The following is a 10,701-nucleotide window of genomic DNA, read 5'->3' as shown; positions in this document are numbered from 1 at the left end:
CAGAAATAAAGGGGAAACTGCAGGGAAAGAGACAGAAATAAAGGGGGAAACTGCAGGAAAGAGACAGAAATAAAGGGGAAACTGCAAGGAAAGAGACAGAAATAAAGGGGGAACTGCAGGAAAGAGACAGAAATAAAGGGGGAACTGCAGGAAAGAGACAGAAATAAAGGGGGAACTGCAGGAAAGAGACAGAAATAAAGGGGGAACTGCAGGAAAGAGACAGAAATAAAGGGGAAACTGCAGGAAAGAGACAGAAATAAAGGGGAAACTGCAGGAAAGAGACAGAAATAAAGGGGAAACTGCAGGAAAGAGACAGAAATAAAGGGGAAACTGCAGGAAAGAGACAGAAATAAAGGGGGAACTCCAGGAAAGAGACAGAAATAAAGGGGGAACTGCAGGAAAGAGACAGAAATAAAGGGGGAACTGCAGGAAAGAGACAGAAATAAAGGGGAAACTGCAGGAAAGAGACAGAAATAAAGGGGGAACTGCAGGAAAGAGACAGAAATAAAGAGAGAAAAAGAGAACTGCAGGAAAGAGACAGAAATAAAGGGGAACTGCAGGAAAGAGACAGAAATAAAGGGGAAACTGCAGGAAAGAGACAGAAATAAAGGGGGAACTGCAGGAAAGAGACAGAAATAAGGGGAACTGCAGGAAAGAGACAGAAATAAAGGGGAACTGCAGGAAAGAGACAGAAATAAAGGGGAAACTGCAGGAAAGAGACAGAAATAAAGGGGAAACTGCAGGAAAGAGACAGAAATAAAGGGGAAACTGCAGGAAAGAGACAGAAATAAAGGGGAAACTGCAGGAAAGAGACAGAAATAAAGGGGGAACTTCAGGAAAGAGACAGAAATAAAGGGGGAACTGCAGGAAAGAGACAGAAATAAAGGGGGAACTGCAGGAAAGAGACAGAAATAAAGGGGGAACTGCAGGAAAGAGACAGAAATAAAGGGGAAACTGCAGGAAAGAGACAGAAATAAAGGGGGAACTGCAGGAAAGAGACAGAAATAAAGGAGAACTGCAGGAAAGAGACAGAAATAAAGGGGAAACTGCAGGAAAGAGACAGAAATAAAGGGGGAACAGCAGGAAAGAGACAGAAATAAAGGGGAAACTGCAGGAAAGAGACAGAAATAAAGGGGAAACTGCAGGAAAGAGACAGAAATAAAGGGGGAACTGCAGGAAAGAGACAGAAATAAAGGGGGAACTGCAGGAAAGAGACAGAAATAAAGGGGGAAACTGCAGGAAAGAGACAGAAATAAAGGGGAAACTGCAGGAAAGAGACAGAAATAAAGGGGAAACTGCAGGAAAGAGACAGAAATAAAGGGGGAACTGCAGGAAAGAGAGGACAGAAATAAAGGGGGAAACTGCAGGAAAGAGACAGAAATAAAGGGGAGGGAAACTGCAGGAAAGAGACAGAAATAAAGTTGGAACTGTAGGAAAGAGACGGAAATAAAGGAGGAACTGCAGGAAAGAGACAGAAATAAAGGGGGAACTGCAGGAAAGAGACAGGAATAAAGGGGGAACTGCAGGAAAGAGACAGAAATAAAGGGGAAACTGCAGGAAAGAGACAGAAATAAAGGGGGAACTGCAGGAAAGAGACAGAAATAAAGGGGGAACTGCAGGAAAGAGACAGAAATAAAGGGGGAACTGCAGGAAAGAGACAGAAATAAAGGGGGAACTGCAGGAAAGAGACAGAAATAAAGGGGAAACTGCAGGAAAGAGACAGAAATAAAGGGGGAACTGCAGGAAAGAGACAGAAATAAAGGGGGAACTGCAGGAAAGACATAGAAATAAAGTGGAAACTGCAGGAAAGAGACAGAAATAAAGGGGAAACTGCAGGAAAGAGACAGAAATAAAGGGGGAACTGCAGGAAAGAGACAGAAATAAAGGGGGAACTGCAGGAAAGAGGCAGAATTAAAGGGGAAACTGCAGGAAAGAGACAGAAATAAAGGGGAAACTGCAGGAAAGAGACAGAAATAAAGGGGGAACTGCAGGAAAGAGGCAGAAATAAAGGGGAAACTGCAGGAAATAGACAGAAATAAAGTTGGAACTGTAGGAAAGAGACAGAAATAAAGGGGGAACTGCAGGAAAGAGACAGAAATAAAGGGGGAACTGCAGGAAAGAGACAGAAATAAAGGGGAAACTGCAGGAAAGAGACAGAAATAAAGGGGGAACTGCAGGAAAGAGACAGAAATAAAGGGGGAACTGCAGGAAAGAGACAGAAATAAAGGGGGAACTGCAGGAAAGAGACAGAAATAAAGGGGAAACTGCAGGAAAGAGACAGAAATAAAGGGGGAACTGCAGGAAAGAGACAGAAATAAAGGGGGAACTGCAGGAAAGAGACAGAAATAAAGGGGAAACTGCAGGAAAGAGACAGAAATAAAGGGGAAACTGCAGGAAAGAGACAGAAATAAATGGGGAACTGCAGGAAAGAGACAGAAATAAAGGGGGAACTGCAGGAAAGATACAGAAATAAAGGGGAAACTGCAGGAAAGAGACAGAAATAAAGGGGAAACTGCAGGAAAGAGACAGAAATAAAGGGGGAACTGCAGGAAAGAGACAGAAATAAAGTTGAAACTGCAGGAAAGAGACAGAAATAAAGGGGGAACTGCAGGAAAGAGACATAAATAAAGAGGAAACTGCAGGAAAGAGACAGAAATAAAGGGGGAACTGCAGGAAAGAGACAGAAATAAAGGGGTAACTGCAGGAAAGAGACAGAAATAAAGGGGAAACTGCAGGAAAGAGACAGAAATAAAGGGGAAACTGCAGGAAAGAGACAGAAATAAAGGGGAAACTGCAGGAAAGAGACAGAAATAAAGGGGGAACAGCAGGAAAGAGACAGAAATAAAGGGGGAACTGCAGGAAAGAGACAGAAATAAAGGGGAAACTGCAGGAAAGAGACAGAAATAAAGGGGGAACTGCAGGAAAGAGACAGAAATAAAAGGGAAACTGCAGGAAAGAGACAGAAATAAAGGGGGAACTGCAGGAAAGAGACAGAAATAAAGGGGGAACTGCAGGAAAGAGACAGAAATAAAGGGGAAACTGCAGGAAAGAGACAGAAATAAAGGGGGAACAGCAGGAAAGAGACAGAAATAAAGGGGGAACTGCAGGAAAGAGACAGAAATAAAGGGGAAACTGCAGGAAAGAGACAGAAATAAAGGGGGAACTGCAGGAAAGAGACAGAAATAAAAGGGAAACTGCAGGAAAGAGACAGAAATAAAGGGGAAACTGCAGGAAAGAGACAGAAATAAAGGGGAAACTGCAGGAAAGAGAGAAATAAAGGGGAAACTGCAGGAAAGAGACAGAAATAAAGGGGAAACTGCGGGAAAGAGATAGAAATAAAGGGGAAACTGCAGGAAAGAGACAGAAATAAAGGGGGAACTGCAGGAAAGAGACAGAAATAAAGGGGAAACTGCAGGAAAGAGACAGAAATAAAGGGGGAACTGCAGGAAAGAGGCAGAAATAAAGGGGGAACTGCAGGAAAGAGACAGAAATAAAGGGGAAACTGCAGGAAAGAGACAGAAATAAAGGGGGAACTGCAGGAAAGAGACAGAAATAAAGAGAGAACTGCAGGAAAGAGACAGAAATGAAGGGGGAACTGCAGGAAAGAGACAGAAATAAAGGGGGAACTGCAGGAAAGAGACAGAAATAAAGGGGGAACAGCAGGAAAGAGACAGAAATAAAGGGGGAACTGCAGGAAAGAGACAGCAATAAAGGGGAAACTGCAGGAAAGAGACAGAAATAAAGGGGGAACTGCAGGAAAGAGACAGAAATAAAGAGAGAACTGCAGGAAAGAGACAGAAATGAAGGGGGAACTGCAGGAAAGAGACAGAAATAAAGGGGGAACTGCAGGAAAGAGACAGAAATAAAGGGGGAACTGCAGGAAAGAGACAGAAATAAAGGGGGAACTGCAGGAAAGAGACAGAAATAAAGGGGGAACTGCAGGAAAGAGACAGAAATAAAGGGGGAACTGCAGGAAAGAGACAGAGATAAAGGGGAAACAGCAGGAAAGAGACAGAAATAAAGAGAGAACTGCAGGAAAGAGACAGAAATAAAGGGGGAACTGCAGGAAAGAGACAGAAATAAAGAGAGAACTGCAGGAAAGAGACAGAAATAAAGAGAGAACTGCAGGAAAGAGACAGAAATAAAGGGGGAACTGCAGGAAAGAGACAGAAATAAAGGGGGAACTGCAGGAAAGAGACAGAAATAAAGAGAGAACTGCAGGAAAGAGACAGAAATAAAGGGGGAACTGCAGGAAAGAGACAGAAATAAAGGGGGAACTGCAGGAAAGAGACAGCAATAAAGGGGGAACTGCAGGAAAGAGGCAGAAATAAAAGGGGGAACTGCAGGAAAGAGACAGAAATAAAGGGGGAACTGCAGGAAAGAGACAGCAATAAAGGGGGAACTGCAGGAAAGAGGCAGAAATAAAAGGGGGAACTGCAGGAAAGAGACAGAAATAAAGGGGGAACTGCAGGAAAGAGACAGAAATAAAGGGGGAACTGCAGGAAAGAGACAGAAATAAAGGGGAAACTGCAGGAAAGAGACAGAAATAAAGAGAGAACTGCAGGAAAGAGACAGAAATAAAGGGGGAACTGCAGGAAAGAGACAGCAATAAAGGGGGAACTGCAGGAAAGAGGCAGAAATAAAAGGGGGAACTGCAGGAAAGAGACAGAAATAAAGGGGGAACTGCGGGAAAGAGACAGAAATAAAGGGGGAACTGCAGGAAAGAGACAGAAATAAAGAGGGAACTGCAGGAAAGAGACTGAAATAAAGGGGGAAAAGCAGGAAAGAGGCAGAAATAAAGAGAGAACTGCAGGAAAGAGACAGAAATAAAGGGGAAACTGCAGGAAAGAGACAGAAATAAATGGGGAACTGCAGGAAAGAGACAGAAATAAATGGGGAACTGCAGGAAAGAGACAGCAATAAAGGGGGAACTGCAGGAAAGAGGCAGAAATAAAAGGGGGAACTGCAGGAAAGAGACAGAAATAAAGGGGGAACTGCAGGAAAGAGACAGAAATAAAGGGGGAACTGCAGGAAAGAGACAGAAATAAAGGGGGAACTGCAGGAAAGAGACAGAAATAAAGAGAGAACTGCAGGAAAGAGACAGAAATAAAGAGAGAACTGCAGGAAAGAGACAGAAATAAAGGGGGAACTGCAGGAAAGAGACAGAAATAAAGGGGGAACAGCAGGAAAGAGACAGAAATAAAGGGGGAACTGCAGGAAAGAGACAGCAATAAAGGGGAAACTGCAGGAAAGAGACAGAAATAAAGAGAGAACTGCAGGAAAGAGACAGCAATAAAGGGGGAACTGCAGGAAAGAGGCAGAAATAAAGGGGGAACTGCAGGAAAGAGACAGAAATAAAGGGGGAACTGCAGGAAAGAGACAGAAATAAAGGGGGAACTGCAGGAAAGAGACAGAAATAAAGGGGGAACTGCAGGAAAGAGACAGAGATAAAGGGGAAACAGCAGGAAAGAGACAGAAATAAAGAGAGAACTGCAGGAAAGAGACAGAAATAAAGGGGGAACTGCAGGAAAGAGACAGAAATAAAGGGGAAACTGCAGGAAAGAGACAGAAATAAAGAGAGAACTGCAGGAAAGAGACAGAAATAAAGAGAGAACTGCAGGAAAGAGACAGAAATAAAGGGGGAACTGCAGGAAAGAGACAGCAATAAAGGGGGAACTGCAGGAAAGAGGCAGAAATAAAAGGGGGAACTGCAGGAAAGAGACAGAAATAAAGGGGGAACTGCAGGAAAGAGACAGAAATAAAGGGGGAACTGCAGGAAAGAGACAGAAATAAAGGGGAAACTGCAGGAAAGAGACAGAAATAAAGAGAGAACTGCAGGAAAGAGACAGAAATAAAGGGGGAACTGCAGGAAAGAGACAGCAATAAAGGGGGAACTGCAGGAAAGAGGCAGAAATAAAAGGGGGAACTGCAGGAAAGAGACAGAAATAAAGGGGGAACTGCAGGAAAGAGACAGAAATAAAGGGGGAACTGCAGGAAAGAGACAGAAATAAAGGGGGAACTGCAGGAAAGAGACTGAAATAAAGGGGGAAAAGCAGGAAAGAGGCAGAAATAAAGAGAGAACTGCAGGAAAGAGACAGAGATAAATGGGGAACTGCAGGAAAGAGGCAGAAATAAAGGGGAAACTGCAGGAAAGAGACAGCAATAAAGGGGGAACTGCAGGAAAGAGGCAGAAATAAAAGGGGGAACTGCAGGAAAGAGACAGAAATAAAGGGGGAACTGCAGGAAAGAGACAGAAATAAAGGGTGAACTGCAGGAAAGAGACAGAAAAAAGGGGGAACTGCAGGAAAGAGACAGAAATAAAGGGGGAAAAGCAGGAAAGAGGCAGAAATAAAGAGAGAACTGCAGGAAAGAGACAGAGATAAATGGGGAACTGCAGGAAAGAGGCAGAAATAAAGGGGAAACTGCAGGAAAGAGACAGAAATAAATGGGGAACTGCAGGAAAGAGACAGAAATAAAGAGGGAACTGCAGGAAAGAGACAGAAATAAAGGGGGAACTGCAGGAAAGAGACAGAAATAAAGGGGGAACTGCAGGAAAGAGACAGAAATAAAGGGGAAACTGCAGGAAAGAGACAGAAATAAAGAGAGAACTGCAGGAAAGAGACAGAAATAAAGGGGGAACTGCAGGAAAGAGACAGAAATAAAGGGGGAACTGCAGGAAAGAGACAGAAATAAAGGGGAAACTGCAGGAAAGAGACAGAAATAAAGAGAGAACTGCAGGAAAGAGACAGAAATAAAGAGAGAACTGCAGGAAAGAGACAGAAATAAAGGGGGAACTGCAGGAAAGAGACAGCAATAAAGCGGGAACTGCAGGAAAGAGGCAGAAATAAAAGGGGGAACTGCAGGAAAGAGACAGAAATAAAGGGGGAACTGCAGGAAAGAGACAGAAATAAAGGGGGAACTGCAGGAAAGAGACAGAAATAAAGGGGGAACTGCAGGAAAGAGACTGAAATAAAGGGGGAAAAGCAGGAAAGAGGCAGAAATAAAGAGAGAACTGCAGGAAAGAGACAGAGATAAATGGGGAACTGCAGGAAAGAGGCAGAAATAAAGGGGAAACTGCAGGAAAGAGACAGAAATAAATGGGGAACTGCAGGAAAGAGACAGCAATAAAGGGGGAACTGCAGGAAAGAGGCAGAAATAAAAGGGGGAACTGCAGGAAAGAGACAGAAATAAAGGGGGAACTGCAGGAAAGAGACAGAAATAAAGGGGGAACTGCAGGAAAGAGACAGAAATAAAGGGGGAACTGCAGGAAAGAGACAGAAATAAAGGGGGAAAAGCAGGAAAGAGGCAGAAATAAAGAGAGAACTGCAGGAAAGAGACAGAGATAAATGGGGAACTGCAGGAAAGAGGCAGAAATAAAGGGGAAACTGCAGGAAAGAGACAGAAATAAAGGGGGAACTGCAGGAAAGAGACAGAAATAAAGAGGGAACTGCAGGAAAGAGACAGAAATAAAGGGGGAACTGCAGGAAAGAGACAGAAATAAAGGGGGAACTGCAGGAAAGAGACAGAAATAAAGGGGAAACTGCAGGAAAGAGACAGAAATAAAGGGGGAACTGCAGGAAAGAGACAGAAATAAAGGGGGAACTGCAGGAAAGAGACAGAAATAAAGGGGGAACTGCAGGAAAGAGACAGAAATAAAGGGGAAACTGCAGGAAAGAGACAGAAATAAAGGGGGAACTGCAGGAAAGAGACAGAAATAAAGAGAGAACTGCAGGAAAGAGACAGAAATAAAGGGGAAACTGCAGGAAAGAGACAGAAATAAAGGGGAAACTGCAGGAAAGAGACAGAAATAAAGGGGAAACTGCAGGAAAGAGACAGAAATAAAGGGGGAACTGCAGGAAAGAGACAGAAATAAAGGGGGAACTGCAGGAAAGAGACAGAAATAAAGGGGGAACTGCAGGAAAGAGACAGAAATAAAGGGGAAACTGCAGGAAAGAGACAGAAATAAAGGGGAAACTGCAGGAAAGAGACAGAAATAAAGGGGGAACTGCAGGAAAGAGACAGAAATAAAGGGGGAACTGCAGGAAAGAGACAGAAATAAAGGGGGAACTGCAGGAAAGAGGCAGAAATAAAGGGGAAACTGCAGGAAAGAGACAGAAATAAAGGGGAAACTGCAGGAAAGAGACAGAAATAAAGAGAGAACTGCAGGAATGAGACAAATAAAGAGAGAACTGCAGGAAAGAGACAGAAATAAAGAGAGAACTGCAGGAAAGAGACAGAAATAAAGGGGGAACTGCAGGAAAGAGACAGAAATAAAGGGGGAACAGCAGGAAAGAGACAGAAATAAAGGGGGAACTGCAGGAAAGAGACAGCAATAAAGGGGAAACTGCAGGAAAGAGATAGAAATAAAGAGAGAACTGCAGGAAAGAGACAGAAATAAAGGGGGAACTGCAGGAAAGAGACAGCAATAAAGGGGGAACTGCAGGAAAGAGGCAGAAATAAAGGGGGAACTGCAGGAAAGAGACAGAAATAAAGGGGGAACTGCAGGAAAGAGACAGAAATAAAGGGGGAACTGCAGGAAAGAGACAGAAATAAAGGGGGAACTGCAGGAAAGAGACAGAGATAAAGGGGAAACTGCAGGAAAGAGACAGAAATAAAGAGAGAACTGCAGGAAAGAGACAGAAATAAAGGGGGAACTGCAGGAAAGAGACAGCAATAAAGGGGGAACTGCAGGAAAGAGACAGAAATAAAGGGGAAACTGCAGGAAAGAGACAGAAATAAAGAGAGAACTGCAGGAAAGAGACAGAAATAAAGAGAGAACTGCAGGAAAGAGACAGAAATAAAGGGGGAACTGCAGGAAAGAGACAGCAATAAAGGGGGAACTGCAGGAAAGAGGCAGAAATAAAAGGAGGAACTGCAGGAAAGAGACAGAAATAAAGGGGGAACTGCAGGAAAGAGACAGAAATAAAGGGGGAACTGCAGGAAAAAGACAGAAATAAAGGGGGAACTGCAGGAAAGAGACAGAAATAAAGAGGGAACTGCAGGAAAGAGACAGAAATAAAGGGGGAATTGCAGGAAAGAGACAGAAATAAAGGGGGAACTGCAGGAAAGAGACAGAAATAAAGGGGAAACTGCAGGAAAGAGACAGAAATAAAGGGGGAACTGCAGGAAAGAGACAGAAATAAAGGGGGAACTGCAGGAAAGAGACAGAAATAAAGGGGGAACTGCAGGAAAGAGACAGAAATAAAGGGGAAACTGCAGGAAAGAGACAGAAATAAAGGGGGAACTGCAGGAAAGAGACAGAAATAAAGAGATAACTGCAGGAAAGAGACAGAAATAAAGGGGAAACTGCAGGAAAGAGACAGAAATAAAGGGGAAACTGCAGGAAAGAGACAGAAATAAAGGGGAAACTGCAGGAAAGAGACAGAAATAAAGGGGAAACTGCAGGAAAGAGACAGAAATAAAGGGGAAACTGCAGGAAAGAGACAGAAATAAAGGGGGAACTGCAGGAAAGAGACAGAAATAAAGGGGGAACTGCAGGAAAGAGACAGAAATAAAGGGGGAACTGCAGGAAAAAGACAGAAATAAAGGGGAAACTGCAGGAAAGAGACAGAAATAAAGGGGAAACTGCAGGAAAGAGACAGAAATAAAGGGGAAACTGCAGGAAAGAGACAGAAATAAAGGGGAAACTGCAGGAAAGAGACAGAAATAAAGGGGGAACTGCAGGAAAGAGACAGAAATAAAGGGGGAACTGCAGGAAAGAGACAGAAATAAAGGGGGAACTGCAGGAAAGAGACAGAAATAAAGGGGGAACTGCAGGAAAGAGACAGAAATAAAGGGTAAACTGCAGGAAAGAGACAGAAATAAAGGGGAAACTGCAGGAAAGAGACAGAAATAAAGGGGGAACTGCAGGAAAGAGACAGAAATAAAGAGAGAACTGCAGGAAAGAGACAGAAATAAAGGGGAAACTGCAGGAAAGAGACAGAAATAAAGGGGGAACAGCAGGAAAGAGACAGAAATAAAGGGGAAACTGCAGGAAAGAGACAGAAATAAAGGGGAAACTGCAGGAAAGAGACAGAAATAAAGGGGGAACTGCAGGAAAGAGACAGAAATAAAGGGGGAACTGCAGGAAAGAGACAGAAATAAAGGGGAAACTGCAGGAAAGAGACAGAAATAAAGGGGAAACTGCAGGAAAGAGACAGAAATAAAGGGGGAACTGCAGGAAAGAGACAGAAATAAAGGGGGAACTGCAGGAAAGAGGCAGAAATAAAGGGGAAACTGCAGGAAAGAGACAGAAATAAAGGGGAAACTGCAGGAAAGAGACAGAAATAAAGGGGGAACTGCAGGAAAGAGACAGAAATAAAGGGGGAACTGCAGGAAAGAGACAGAAATAAAGTTGAAACTGCAGGAAAGAGACAGAAATAAAGGGGGAACTGCAGGAAAGAGACAGAAATAAAGGGGAAACTGCAGGAAAGAGACAGAAATAAAGTTGAAACTGCAGGAAAGAGACAGAAATAAAGGGGGAACTGCAGGAAAGAGACAGAAATAAAGGGGGAACTGCAGGTAAGAGACAGAAATAAAGTTGAAACTGCAGGAAAGAGACAGAAATAAAGGGGAAACTGCAGGAAAGAGACAGAAATAAAGGGGGAACTGCAGGAAAGAGACAGAAATAAAGTTGAAACTGCAGGAAAGAGACAGAAATAAAGGGGGAACTGCAGGAAAGAGACAGAAATAAAGGGGAAC

This window comes from Phyllobates terribilis, unplaced genomic scaffold, assembly GCF_046119375.1.
Source record: "Phyllobates terribilis strain yellow unplaced genomic scaffold, ASM4611937v1 Scaffold_13__5_contigs__length_258822181, whole genome shotgun sequence".
NCBI lineage: Eukaryota > Metazoa > Chordata > Amphibia > Anura > Dendrobatidae > Phyllobates > Phyllobates terribilis.
Note: the sequence above shows the minus strand (reverse complement) of the source record.